Source organism: Macrobrachium rosenbergii, chromosome 10 (assembly GCF_040412425.1).
Source record: "Macrobrachium rosenbergii isolate ZJJX-2024 chromosome 10, ASM4041242v1, whole genome shotgun sequence".
Taxonomy (NCBI): domain Eukaryota; kingdom Metazoa; phylum Arthropoda; class Malacostraca; order Decapoda; family Palaemonidae; genus Macrobrachium; species Macrobrachium rosenbergii.
The window spans coordinates 29,530,386-29,545,052 of NC_089750.1; the positions used below are offsets into that span (position 1 = coordinate 29,530,386).

At 34.9% G+C, this 14,667-nt stretch overlaps 1 protein-coding gene across 22 annotated transcripts in view; it reads right to left on the reverse strand.

The window, feature by feature from the left end:
* Window positions 1-14,667, reverse strand: part of ATP8B (ATPase phospholipid transporting 8B) — a 620,401-nt gene that overhangs the window by 265,691 nt on the left and 340,043 nt on the right. The gene's annotated exons all lie outside the window — the stretch shown is intronic.

Below are 14,667 nucleotides of genomic sequence, written 5' to 3' on the forward strand. Positions count from 1 at the left end.
GCACATTAATGACTTTCTTCAAACAAGCCATGAAATTAAACGGTTTCACCAGTGACATTGCTCATTACCCCACGAAGTAAGTTAAATATGAATATCATATCCCGTAGAGTTAATACATATCTATCGATAGATTTACAGATAGATATAAAGATCATTAGTTACATAAAAATCCTTACATAACCTGTCAACTAACCAGACTAATTACGTGTCCTAAGAAGAGAGCATATACGGTTTTGTGCATGTATGTGCTTTAGCATAGGCGTAAGCAAACGTTACAAGAAGGCTCGCAACATTCTCGAATGAAGCAGGTTCTCCTCCGCGGCATTTACATCATTTCATGGTTTCAAATGAATGTCATTTCCTTCACATGTTCCGGTGAACTGTCGTAACTAAAGAATTCTGTTTGGTCCTAATTTCATTCACCGTGGAATGACAGCTTTAAAATATTGCCTGAAAATAAGAAGTTGACTAAAATTCAAATAATAAAACCGAGTCATGAAACAAAAGACCATTTTGAGCGAAATAAACAAGGCCATATTCTAAAGAACTACACAACACTCAGTCAGTATCGAATAAAGGCAAAGTCTGTCCTGAGTGCTGTATGCCTCACGGAAGGGGGGGGGGGGAGGCAAGGGGGTGTTAAGGAGAGCTCCATCGACCAAACAGCTTGCAGCCTTTCAGTGACGTCATCCCTCAACAATATAACGATATAGTGCGATGAAAAATTCAAACACGTGAGACCTAACGATGCCTCCCCGTAATGTCAAACCAGGTTACGAAAGCCGCTGACCAGCTACTTCCACCAGGGGCGACTCTACCTCTTCTTCTCATTCTCTATATTAAACTAATTCTTCCCAAACAGTGACAAGTATTTTCCCAAATATGCATTCATTCTCTCGAATATTTCGTCTACAGTTCCGTCATTCACTTCTTTTCTTCAATGACTTAGTTACACATTTACCCATACAAGAACTGAGTATGACAATTACTTAATTTTGATTATGCCAATATTTCTCTATCTTCCTCCATCGGCAAAAAAAGATAATATAGTACTGCAAATGAATAGTTTTATACATGATTTCGGCAACTCCTTCCATCTCATCATAATTAAACTACTCTCTCTCTCTCTCTCTCTCTCTCTCACACACACACACACACACAAATATTTTGATTCGTATACTGTTTTTGAATAAACTTTTGGGGAGGTTTATCTGTATAAAAATTCTACGAATATTTCAGGAATGTAAAACTACAAAATAGATAGATAGAGAGAGAGAGAGAGAGAGAGAGAGAGAGAGAGAGAGAGAGAGAGAGAGAGAGAGAGAGAGAGAGAGACTCAGCAATGTAAGTATATTTCTGAGTATCCTGAAGAACGAAATAAATTACCCGTAACAGTTTGACGACCTTTAATAATATTAATTCAGGATCGGCTGACAGTAACTCAAATAAATTTATAACATATAATTAGAGATTTGTAGTAGTATAATTGATACTGCGTCTCCATAAATAAATTACTAAACTAAACCACTTTTACAGGCTACTTTGTAAATGATAATCAAATATACGGCGAAATGACTGCACTGCACACTTTAGTTGCAATTTCCAAAGATTTCATCATAAATATTGGTTAGTCTGATTTAAGCTGTCTTCTGATACTAAATTAAAAATGATGGATTCTCCTACGTTCGAAAAAAAACATCCCTAAAAATATAAAATAATTACGGCAAAGGAACCCTGCCACACCAAAAAAGTTCATTAACTTTACGAAGCTCAGAATCAATACTGTCGATTAGGATATTCAGTGTTTATTCACAGCCTTAACAACAGTGATAAAAAAAATCCATTAACGAGAACTAACATTTTGCGTGCTTTTTAAAGGGTCTGGCACGAGATGTGTGGATGAAGTATACTGAATCTTGGAGTAGGCCTAATCTATTAACAGAAAATGTAACACCCAAAGGCTTCCACATCACTCGTCTACTTTGGAAACCTCACAGTATCCCAGGTTCGCCCACCCTCTTTATTCAAGCGGGTAAATAACCTTTTCTGTTCTTTTTTTTTCTTAAATATGTCCTAAATCCTTTTCTCTACTGTCTTTCCTTCTCCCTTAGATACGTCTTCATTTCCACTAGGCCTGGGTTAAATATAAGATACCCACCTAACAAATCTCGACAGAAAAGAGGTAGCTGGCATGGGAGGATAACGAGAGGAAGGTGGGGAGGATATTGCTGAGACAGGAGCACAATGGAAGAGAGGGCGGTGTTTAGCCAAGACGATGTCGTCTTGGAATCATGTGGGAGGGGAGGGCGAGAGGCATGCGGGCTTTATTTTCTTCCTATTTCTTGCATTAGAAGAAAGAAGAAGAAAAGGCAGAGACGATGAAAATTTGATTTCAGCTAATCATTAAGTAATGAAAAAAGTGTCATACATCCCTACAGGAATACACGTGTACATTCTTATAACACCATAGCAGCACCAGCCCCGACATAAAAACAACAGGTACTCATATAGTATAATTCCTGTTTGGCATGCTAATACTACTGAGCATTCTCAAACCCCGCAGACCAAACTAATTCCGCCCTTAATAATGTCAGGCAATTTAAGATTCTGCACTGAGCAAACAATTTTTCAAAAATGCATTGTGATTATCTCAAACGGCAACTCATTATATATTGAATAAAATGAAATAACAGAAAACTGAAGGTTGAAACGAAAGATAAATGCATTCATGGCTACGACATCTTATAATGAGAGAGAGAGAGAGAGAGAGAGAGAGAGAGAGAGAGAGAGAGAGAGAGAGAGAGAGAGAGAGAATGTCGCTTACTATAAATATAAAATAATCACAAGCCATTTGGATAATTAAAAAAACAGCCAGTTTAGTGCTGTGATTATAAAAGCCGTCAAAATTCTACTTTACGCAACTGTTTTCACTTTGTTCTTATATAAAACCTACATTTTTTATTTTAAAAAATTGCTTTACCCATACGTGTCATCTCTTGATAAAGTTAAAAAAATTCAGCAGCTTTCCAAGTAAAGTCAGCATTGCAAAAACTTAAGTAGAATAATAACAAGGCGATTTATCGAGATTCCTAGACTAAACTCATGATATTAAAGTCGGCGAAACTCCAGATGCCTTACAATTAGCCTGATAACTGACAAAGTCTGAAATTTAAGCATGATTCCATAATGACTGGAGTCTTGAAAATTTATGCGTATTCATACACTATGAAATCTGATATACAGACAAATATTAGACGTCCGAAGTTCAATTACGAATAAGCAATTAACGAAGCCTAAAATTTAATATCTTCAAAATCAACGAAAAATTAAATATATTTTAATCCCATCCTTGCTCTGCGAACTGCCGGTCAACGAATTCATCTCATTTGTCGGAAAAGATTGTTAGTTAAACCCGAACTCTTGAAATGACGCTGAAATGACTTCCATCTTTCCGAAGGGAACAAGGCGATTGAGTAGTGCTTACTGGCAATTGCTAGTTTAAATTTTCTTGGGCTATTTTAATCACCGCTTAACGTTTTCCAATATGAAACTGCAAATTAATTTTACTTCACTTCATATAATAGCAAGAAACACTAGAATAAAAGATGGGATCTCACTTGTACTGCTACCGAACGAAAAAGTCACTTAATGTTATATTACTGACCCTCGAAAATTCTTAGTGGGGAAGACGGTGAACAAATGGAAAATTCCATTTCACGAAAAATTCCACAATCTGGATTTATGAAATAAGGGATCCACATTGACTTTAATACCGCTGTCTTGAATACTGTTGTTTTTAAATGCCAAAGTAAATAGTTTTGGAGTGTGATTTGGCCTAATGTATAAAAGTTCTGCACATAACCTAAGCCGCAGGAATTTTATGCCACTCACCAGAGAGAGAGAGAGAGAGAGAGAGAGAGAGAGAGAGAGAGAGAGAGAGAGAGAGAGAGAGAGAATAATTTTTGAGGCCAGTTTACACCCATCTATGACCTCGACTCCCAGAAGATGGATTCGAGGTATTTCTACGATGGCAATAGGAACAGATGAGAGAACCTTCTCCAACAATGCTCAAAATTTATCTATAAATTTTCATAACTGAATTTCCTCCAACATCACGTCTAAACCGCCGATGTTAAGACAACGAGAATCGGGATGAATTTGTAATAAAAACATAAAATGTGAGCCGTCAACGTAAAGAGTATCATCACAGCATTTCCGACTAAGTATCTATAAATCCACCCCTTCTCTTGGAAGTGGCTTCAATTATTCAGGTGAAAACTCTTTGAGAGCCCAGTTGACATTTCCGAATTTACCTAAACTTCACTCGCCACACTATACACACACACATGAGTCACTTCCACCTTTCTCGTTCAATATTTTGTGCAGTTTTGTGCACTTCATGCGATACAAAATTCTTGAAAGTTTACATTTATCGTTTCAGTGTTTTGCAAAACTTGTTGAAAAACAGGCGAAAAATTAAAACACTAGTCACAGAATGCTCTTTATATTAACTGCCTTTTTTCCGGTAAAAGTCACATCAATTTCACTCATACAGATTTTTTCATAAGTAGAAAATATCTCATGTCCCAAGAGTTCACAATCTTCAGAATAAAGAATAGCAACAATAGTCGAAATGTTAACGTTTATGATTTTCCGGTATTCACCCTTAATATTATCCTACTTCATAAACAAAGACGTTCAAAATCCCCTTCGGATCTTTCAGTATCAAGTCCACACTTCAATCGTAATAGAGTGAGGGGCACACAGCACCGACAAACACAGCAATAAATACTAGTACCTTCGATCACAGGCGTTGTGCGCAGTTGCGAAGTAAAATTTAGCTGGCGTTAGAGCAGGTGCGCAGCCAGATTTGGGCAATACCGAATATCGTTCAACTGTCACGCAACAACATTTTGGAGTAACAGAACAACTGCCGATCGCCGCCGAAATTCCGTTTGCTTCCGCCTACTGCTACTGCTATGATTTTCAATCCTTTCAAAATTATTAAAGCAACGTAATAATAATAATAATAATAATAATAATAATAATAATAATAATAATAATAATAATAATAATAATATAAGCAGCAGTAGGATACTAAATAACATGCGACATAACAGCAGTGACAGTAAGAGGAAATAAGTGAATACAGAAACAGTAATAATACCTAAACATGAATAAGGTTTTCATTAAAAGCGGCCAAGGACATTTCATATGAAGTGTTCTGTGAAAGAAAGAATATATATATATATATATAATATATATATATATATATATATATATATATATATATATATATATATATATATATATATATATATATATATATATATACATGGCGTTAGACTTTTTCTTCTTGGAGGAGTGGCCTCCGATGGTGTTAGCGCCTTCCGGCTTTCAGCATGTCCTTTTTGATCATTGCTGCTACTTCCACAGTCCTTTTACTATGCAATGACCAAATCATTGCTCAGGCTAATGAAAGTAAGTTGGATTTCTATCTGAGCATGTCATTTCACTCATTTTAACCCGGGAGTCGAACATGGGCAGCATCGTTTGATAGACTAGAAGGCTACTGATCACACCACAAGTTCCTTCACACACACATGTATACATATACTATATACATTTTTTATATATATATATATATATATATATATATATATATATATATATATATATATATATATATATTTTTTTTTTTTTTTTTTGAAGGTTAAAAGAAAAATAACGAGAAGAAATAGGAATTATATTATAGAGAAAGGGCGCTGCAGTGGATATTACTCAAAACAGGCAAACATCCAAATCAAGACACTCAACAAACTATCAGGTATATACAACCAAAAAGTTCACTCTGAAAAATAGGAATACTACAAATGCGGTAAAGTATAAATCTGTCTGAATGGAGCGGTGAAAGAAGCAAAAAAAAAAAAAAAAAAATTAAATTAAGTGAAACACTCCGCTCTTCTCCAAAAGCATTAGAATGATGAAATATTAAAGAAAGCGCCATTATAGTTCATCAAAAAGTAGACGGCATGGTTGACTAATATGCCTCCAGCAGCGCAGGAGCTGCTTTGACCAAGTGAGCATGGCAGACATAGACAGACAGACATACGGACGATCCTCCATCTATGCATGATGGTCTACCTACATACTTCACTTGACTTCTATCGCTTCCTCCCCGTTGGAGGACTTAAAATGACAAGGTCAGCGAGAAACAAATGAAGAGGCAGTCAATCGGACGGACAGAAAGACAGAAACAGTTAGACACAGACAAACGGAGGAGAAAAATACAGTCCTTAAAAGTCTAACTTCCCGGAACTGAACACCAATTAAATATCAATATATAAAAAAATTCGGAATAAAACTAAAAAAATTAATACAAATAAAAAATAACCACTTAAAGTTTGATAATCAAGTGAAGAAAATTATTTCAAACTCTGCAAGCTTGCAAACAGCTGCCTTAAATAGTAAGAAAAATACAGTGTCTTCATTTCCACTTATTCTTTACCTTCTCTCTTCCCCTAAAGGACCTCGACTAATGCATCCTTTTTTGCACGAGCAAACGAAAAATCCAGTCCGAAATAATAATGGTAATAATAATCTTTTCTTAAAATATGAATCCAAGTGACAAACCCCAAAATCCTAAAAAAAAAAAAAAATTAAAAAAATGAATATACTACTTCACAAGACAACTTGAGCCCAGAGATGACTTGAAACAGAAAGCAAGCAGGACGAACATCTGCCCTCGGATCGATTCGCATCCATATGACAGGTTCAGTTAATGAATTTCTCGACGCCTCTCTGATGTTCAGCCAGCCACGTGATGGCCGTCCTACCATCCAAGGACGATGCAAACTCGCCAAAATCTCATTGACGCCTCCCCTTTAATCGTAATGCATTCCAAACCGAATTTTTGGGGCGCCCAGTGACAACAGAAATTGACCTACATGAGGAGAGGTTCTTGATCTTGCAACGTTTAAGAAATAATAACACTGGCAAATAAATTAAAGAAAATCTTCCCAACTATCAAAGCGTGAATATGAATCGTTAATTATCAAGAGTAGGCCAGCAAAAATCAAAACCTCATCTTTTCAATATTCTGTAATTCAACAAGGGTAGGAAAGGTCTTTAGTGCAAAACTACAAGGAAAATGTCTAATTAATTACCTAAAGATACCTGAAGAAACTTTCAAGGTGAAAATGCACCACTTCAGGATAAACTTTCTCAATTGAAAGAGTTTGAAATAACCCCATAACCGAAGTTAAACCAACTGCAGGAAAAGGCAAAGATTCATCAAATCTTGGAAAACACTGAAACACTTAGAGTAAATTTCCCCAGGGAGCTAGAGGGAATGTGTTCCCTGACATTTGCTCTACATCGTAAATTTATTAAGTATGAAAAAAAGATCCCAACGACTTATGTTTTCAAAAGTCTGTAGAGTGGGAAAAATAGGTATAGATCGCAAAAACTACGTATATAATTGGCGCGGCAGATCCTTTGCACGGGGGAACGGAGATAAACAAAAGTGACGGAGACTATCCGGTCACCCAATTTCCTGACCGCACTCCTAAATTAACAGCCAAATCCCGAGAAGGATGATGAAATCAAGGCAGTGCAGTGGCGGCGGCGCAGCTTCCTTCCTCGGCCAATCTCCGGCAGAACTTCTATTAACAGCGGAAAAGAATTTCTCCCCCTCGGGCCCAAGCAGAAATTGCCTAAACTGCGCCTTAATGAAGTCGGAAATGCCTCTAAAGCCCCCATGAGTCCAGGGAGGTATTGCGGCTGAATTGGTGCATTTAACCTCTTTAATACAAAATAAATCTGATTCCTGAAACAAAGACATATATGTATATATATATATATATATATATATATATATATATATATATATATACAATATATATATATATATATATATATATGTATATATATATATATATATATATATATTATATATATATATGTATGTATGTATGTATGTATATGTATATATATATATATATATAAAGTATATATACACAAATTATACACACTATATATATATATATATATATATATATATATATATATATATACATATATATATATATATATATATATATATATATATATATATATATATATATATATGCATATCAAATATACGATAATGAATGCATATTTGTGTCTGAATAAAATTTTTTCCTTCTATACATTTCTATAATATTCCATTGTTTACATTTACAGTCAATCACACAGATAAATAATTCATGCGTGCGAATACAACTGCAATTTAATTTCTGGATAGCTTTATACTACTGTTCGATATTTCTGTATCAAAAATACCTCACAACAATCGTAATTGTTTTGCAATTAACTCTGCGGAATACATGTAAAAAATGCAAATTTAGCGTATCACACTTGACGAGGTTTAAAATACCTTAAATATACGTGCATATACATATATATATATATATATATATATATATATATATATATATATATATATATATATATATATATATATATATATATATATATATATATATATATATATGTATATTATGTGTGTGTGTGTGTGTGTGTGTGTGTAACTCACTGGGTTCCCTTTCGTTAAGTCCTTGTTCCAACTGCCAGCATGCTTCCCACAAGTCGACCCGAATATGAGACCTGAAATTTGGCAGTCTTCATTCTCCTAGCACCAAACCTTCTGAAGGGGGTCAAGGTGGCTAATGAAATGTGTGTGTGTGTGTGTGTGTGTGTGTGTGAATAAATTACACGCAGGAACCAAGTATCCGAGAAGACAAATCAAACCTCATCCACTGAAGTCACAATTCATAAGGGAATCCCCAGCAGAGTATTCGACAGATCATCAACTTGAAAGAAAATAATCAACAAAGAAAAACTTTAAAAAAAAATCGGTCTTTATTTAACAGCGGCATCTTTCATGACATTATCTACAATATTTCAATTTTGTGAAATGTAGAGTAAGTCATCCACAAAGAACCTTACGAAACAATATAGCTGTAAAGCAGCAGAATATGAGTAAAATCGGTATATGGTCCCAGAAAATAAATTATATCGCTCCAGAAAATAAATTATATCTCTATCTTTTAAAATTTAATTTTTTTGCGAAAACTAATAACTTCAAGGAAAAAAATATTACTAGAATCTGACAAAGCAGAATTAATACTATATTTTTACAAACTTTAAATATACATACTGTACATACACTATATAACTCCCGGTAAAAAAACCGATATCTTGGTCTAGTCATCATAATCATCATCTCTCCATATGACAGCGTTAACAATATTTTCTCGGTATGTTAACGAAGCAATGAGCTCCGTGCAATGTCCTGAGTATAAAAACCTTGGCTGTGCAAAATCGATTTCTGTTTCTGATCCTCCTCACATCCATCGTCTTGCCAAGCTGCTCCTGAGAGGACACTTGAAGTCAGGAAGTTTTGAGAAATAACTAATGAGAATCTCGTAGCCTGACAAAGAACAATGGGCTGGAGGGACAGCCTCTCCCACATTTGCTCATCCACCAACAGCAGAATAACGTCACTAATGTCGAAGAGACTTAATTGCCCGCGTTATAAATAGATCGTTTCGTTCAGAGTCTATTTTCATATTCCCCAGAGCTCTGTTGTGTATGAAGTGAACGATCAGTTTTCCACTAGGATTAATTGCTGTGTGTGCGCGCGCGTGAGAGAGTGGGCGAGAGAGAAGAGAATAAGATTACAACGATAAGCAACCGCAGCTCTCCCCGAAAAGAGAGAAAAAGTTGGAAAAGTCATACCTTGGTCCACATTGGCCACGTTCCTACGTGAAGTGTTTTCTTAACACAGGAAAACACCCCAGCCCTAAAGGGGACAAAAACCTACTTAAAACTTTCTTCCTGTTGTCAGTACAAAGTTTAAAACAGGGAGGACAAAATACGCCTCTCTTACAGTAGGTGAAAGTCTCCAGCCACTTCTGCATCCACAAGTTTGCTTGCCGGAGGAAAGTTCATCGGAAAAAGATGCAATCACAAAGCAGAACACGACACAAAAAAATCTGACAAAGCATTACTGTCGGGAATACGTGAAATACATCTACCATGCAGACACTCATACATACATATACACATGTATGTTTATGTATACACAGATGTGAAATTGAATCAGTAGATATGTTTGTATATAACCATACAAATCTAAATCTTGGATATTTTGCTGTTAACATGATTCGATGAGTTGAGAACATTAGAAACACATCTTAACGCGTTCTATGCATTAAACGACTAGCATATGTTTCATGATAATTATTCGACTCTTTAACGTATTCTTTAAATCCAAATGAGCAAATTCTATTCACTTTTATGATGTAACGCTCACGGAGAGGTTTACAGGTCTTCCTCGACTACAGAAAAAGCGGACAAACGTGGGAAACCAAGAAAAAGGACTTGTCGATGGAAAGGGCTTTAGCTCACTCACGTTACTAAGAAATTATTGTCAATCAAACCTAAAGCAATGTAGAAAAACGCATACCAGGATGAAACTATTTTTCTCTATAAGATTCCATATATAAATCAAAATCCTTACACCTCTTACCGAATCATCCTATAAAATTAATGTGGAATTATACCAATCTACATAAAATATTACCTCCGTCATACATGGATTATGCTCATAACGGAACTAAAAATGTAAGGGTCAAATAATAGTAGTGGTGGTATCAACAGCAGTTAGAGCAGTAATAATATCAGTAATGACGAAACATTACAACGAACTTCGCATCGGTGTATACTGGGTTCCTACTTCATCTATGATTATAATAACGTAGTTCAAAATAACAGCCAGAAAAATCGCAAAAGCCATAACAAGAACTCCAGCAGTGTTTCATAACAAGGACAATATTCAAAATAGCTGGCCTTGATGGTCGAATAATATCTCCAGAAACAATTGAAAGCAATATCATCCAGCCAGCGCTTAATTCCGTCCCTCTTCCACGTTAGTTCAATTAAATATCCCGGAGGCGCAGGCATGACTGACGTGGCGGGGGTATGGGGCACAGGGGGCACAGGGGGCACGGGAGGAGACATTTCCCTCCGCATCTCCCACTGCAGCTTTAAACAAAATGGGACGAAAGAGTCGGTGCTTTAAGAGCGCTCATTTCGTCACATCAAAAGCCTCTTTGTGTTAGTGTTGTTAATGTCGCCGATGGCCAAGTATTTCATACTTGACTGGCCGATTCCACACTCGGCAAAAAAGGAGGGTCAGGCCTTGCAATCAACAGCACTGATGTCATTGAAAACACTGATACAGCCGACGGTTCATAAGGGACGCTGGAATTATCACGTTTCAAGTCATGACCGTTACTTCAATAAATTCAGTGAAATACACACATAATTATAGTCTACTTAGAAACCTTCAGCTTTGCAAATCTATGTGCATGCTGTGTATACGCCGGTGTGAGATAGACATGCACATACGCAAAAATAGTATATATACAGTATATATATATATATATATATATATATATATATATATATATATATACATATATACATATATCTATCTATAATATATATATATATATATCTATATATAATATATATATATATATATATATATATATATATATATATATATATATATATATATATATATATATATATATATATATATATTCTTCTTCTTCTTCTATATATATATATATATATATATTCTTCTTCTTCTTTATATATATATATATATTTATATATTCAATTGCATACGATTTCCGTAATGTAATGATTATCCTCGCAAAGGAGCTGACGTTACAGTAATCAAGCGGCCATTAAAGAAATTTATACGCTGAAGAATGTCCATAGCATGAAAATAAACGAACGGCTCTATTCTTTTCACGTGAATAAAATGAACAAAAAAGGCTTTACTAACAGGTGACAAAGAGGGATCTTCTATTCTATTCCCATACGAGAATCCAGTCATGAAAATGTATCGCCTGTCTCGCATAATGACCCTTGGCACGTTACCTCAACACTGTTTGACGAGCCATAACATTATGATAAACCCTAACATGCAAACAACTTTCTTTAGGTTAGTACCTATGAAACAGAATACCTATTCACGCAGAATTCATGCAAGGGTATAATAAGTCTCTCTCTCTCTCTCTCTCTCTCTCTCATATATATATATATATATATATATATATATATATATATATATATATATATATATATATATATATATATATTATATATATATAATATATATATATATTTCTTACTGATCAGTAGGGTTCTAATTTTTTTGCCCATGATGAAATCTCTCTCTCTCTCTCTATATATATATATATATATATATATATATATATATAAATATATATTATTTATACACACACACACACACACACACACACACACACATATATATATATATATATATATATATATATATATATATATATATATATATATATATATATATATATATTTCTTACTGATCAGAAGGGTTCTAATTTTTTTGCCCATGAAATCTCTCTCTCTCTCTCTCTCTCTCTCTCTCTCTCTCTCTCTCTCTCTCTCTCTCTCTCTCTCTCTCTCTCTCTCTCTCTCTCTCTCTCTCAACTGGTATAAAGCCGGATACAATTTACCCATCCATAGTATACGATACACGTTAGTAGAAGCTCCACCACATTTAATTACTCCTTAATGACAGCATCTGAGCAAATGCTAAACATGTCAGCCATGCGCTCCTGGTCAACAGGCTGATTATTTAAAATGTAAAAGCAACGAAAACCAAGCTATTTTTCTGCAACAGTATGAATAAAATAGACTAAACGACGTCTTTTCTTTTATGCATTATAATCTATCCATAACTTTTTACTACGGCATTAATACAAGAATGTCCATGACTCTCGTAATACAAAATAATGTGAGACAAAAGATTTGTGTTTTGTGCTACATTGTATTTATATGAATATAGTAATTTATCATTATTTTCCGCTAGAACGCAAAACGAATTTATATAATGTTTAAAAGACAGGAAAACCTGAAATAATGTTATCCCTAAACACATTTTTCTACAATCACTCCTTTTCATACAATTTATCCGGGAATCGAAATAATCCATGATGATAAGTATAACAGCAACTACTTTCAAAGGGCAAGTTCAAGTGTTTGACAAGTCTATTTCAAAAAGAAATTTTTCATTAAATAATTTTGATACATGAGCTCACAGTTCACAAATTTCATGTCATAATACATGAATGTGCTTTACAAATTTATATGTATATTTAAACATATAATAAAGGCACCTGGATATAAATATACGTAACAGACAACAGTCCCTTTAAAAACATATCAGTCAGTCCTGTGTAATAAAAATGAAAGCAAATTTATTCGTATCTATCTATCTATCTATGCATCTATCTACATATGTATATATATATATATATATATATATATATATATATATATATATATATATATATATATATATATATATATATAAAGATTTATATTAATGCTAGGGCAAAAAAAGTTGTACAAACAATAAATATACCTACATTTACGTAATTTGTATGAACTAAGAAACACGCACAGTCATTTATCAAGAAATCCTAAATTTTCTGTAAACAAAACATCTATTTCTGTTATCACGTGTTCCCTCTCACCTCTCTTTTTATTCAGGGGCAGTTATCTCTTATTTTCACTATCCTTCATCATTCAGTTCCCGAGGAGTAAGGCGGGCTATAAAGGGCCTCGTAAAAATTTGACCGATCACTTATAACCAGGCAGCGAATTCAATATCCTTCGCCTGCACCCTGCCCGTTAAGGATACTTCTTTCTCCCAGCTTTTAAGAATCCTGCTCTACACTAAGAATCCCTCTTCACCACCTTCAGTCAAAATCACACCTACCCTTACGTGCTTATAACAATATCTTGTCTACCCATAAAATTATTACCGTCACTAGAATCCTATCAGTCCTGTTCCCTAAAAAATCCTCCTCTATCACAAGTCGGACTTCATCCTGTCATTATCCACAGGACTCTTTAATTCAACCCAGTAGATTCCTTCCTTCTGACAATAGGCATCATTCTTATATCTCTTTAGTATGATCCTTGCATCCTCTATCCAACAAAAGTGTTTCCAATACCTGCCTATTTACATCAGTTCTTTCACACCCACTGAACTGACCCATCCACCAAAAGTTCTTCCTACTCCTGCCTACCAGGATCACTCTTTTCTATTACTACAATCCTCCCTCCGTTGCCTTTTATTTCTTCGCTTCTCTGTCCACCCAGTTCATTCCTTCATTATTCAACTATGAGGCCTTTCCACAAGGTTCCAACAGATTCTTTTGCGCTCTTTCCAACAGAATCACACCAGTCTACCAGAATATTTTGCCGACTATAAATAAGAATTCCTTGGCCGTCCATAACCTTTCTCTATCGTTTCTTTTCTTACACTCCATCGCCCTTCATTTCTTGTCTTTTCCTTTCTAAAGCCAGTATTTTTTTCAGGTTACTCCTCCCCTTCTTCCTCCTTCATTTTGGTCGCCTCTGCTGTGGCAAAACCTTCGGGAGGTCTCCTTTAAGGCAACAACATTCCCAATCCCCGAGTACCAATGGCAAAGTCGAGTCATCAACGCAAACATATGATTCGATGCCTTGCCTCAAGCCTTAAGTATGATTTGG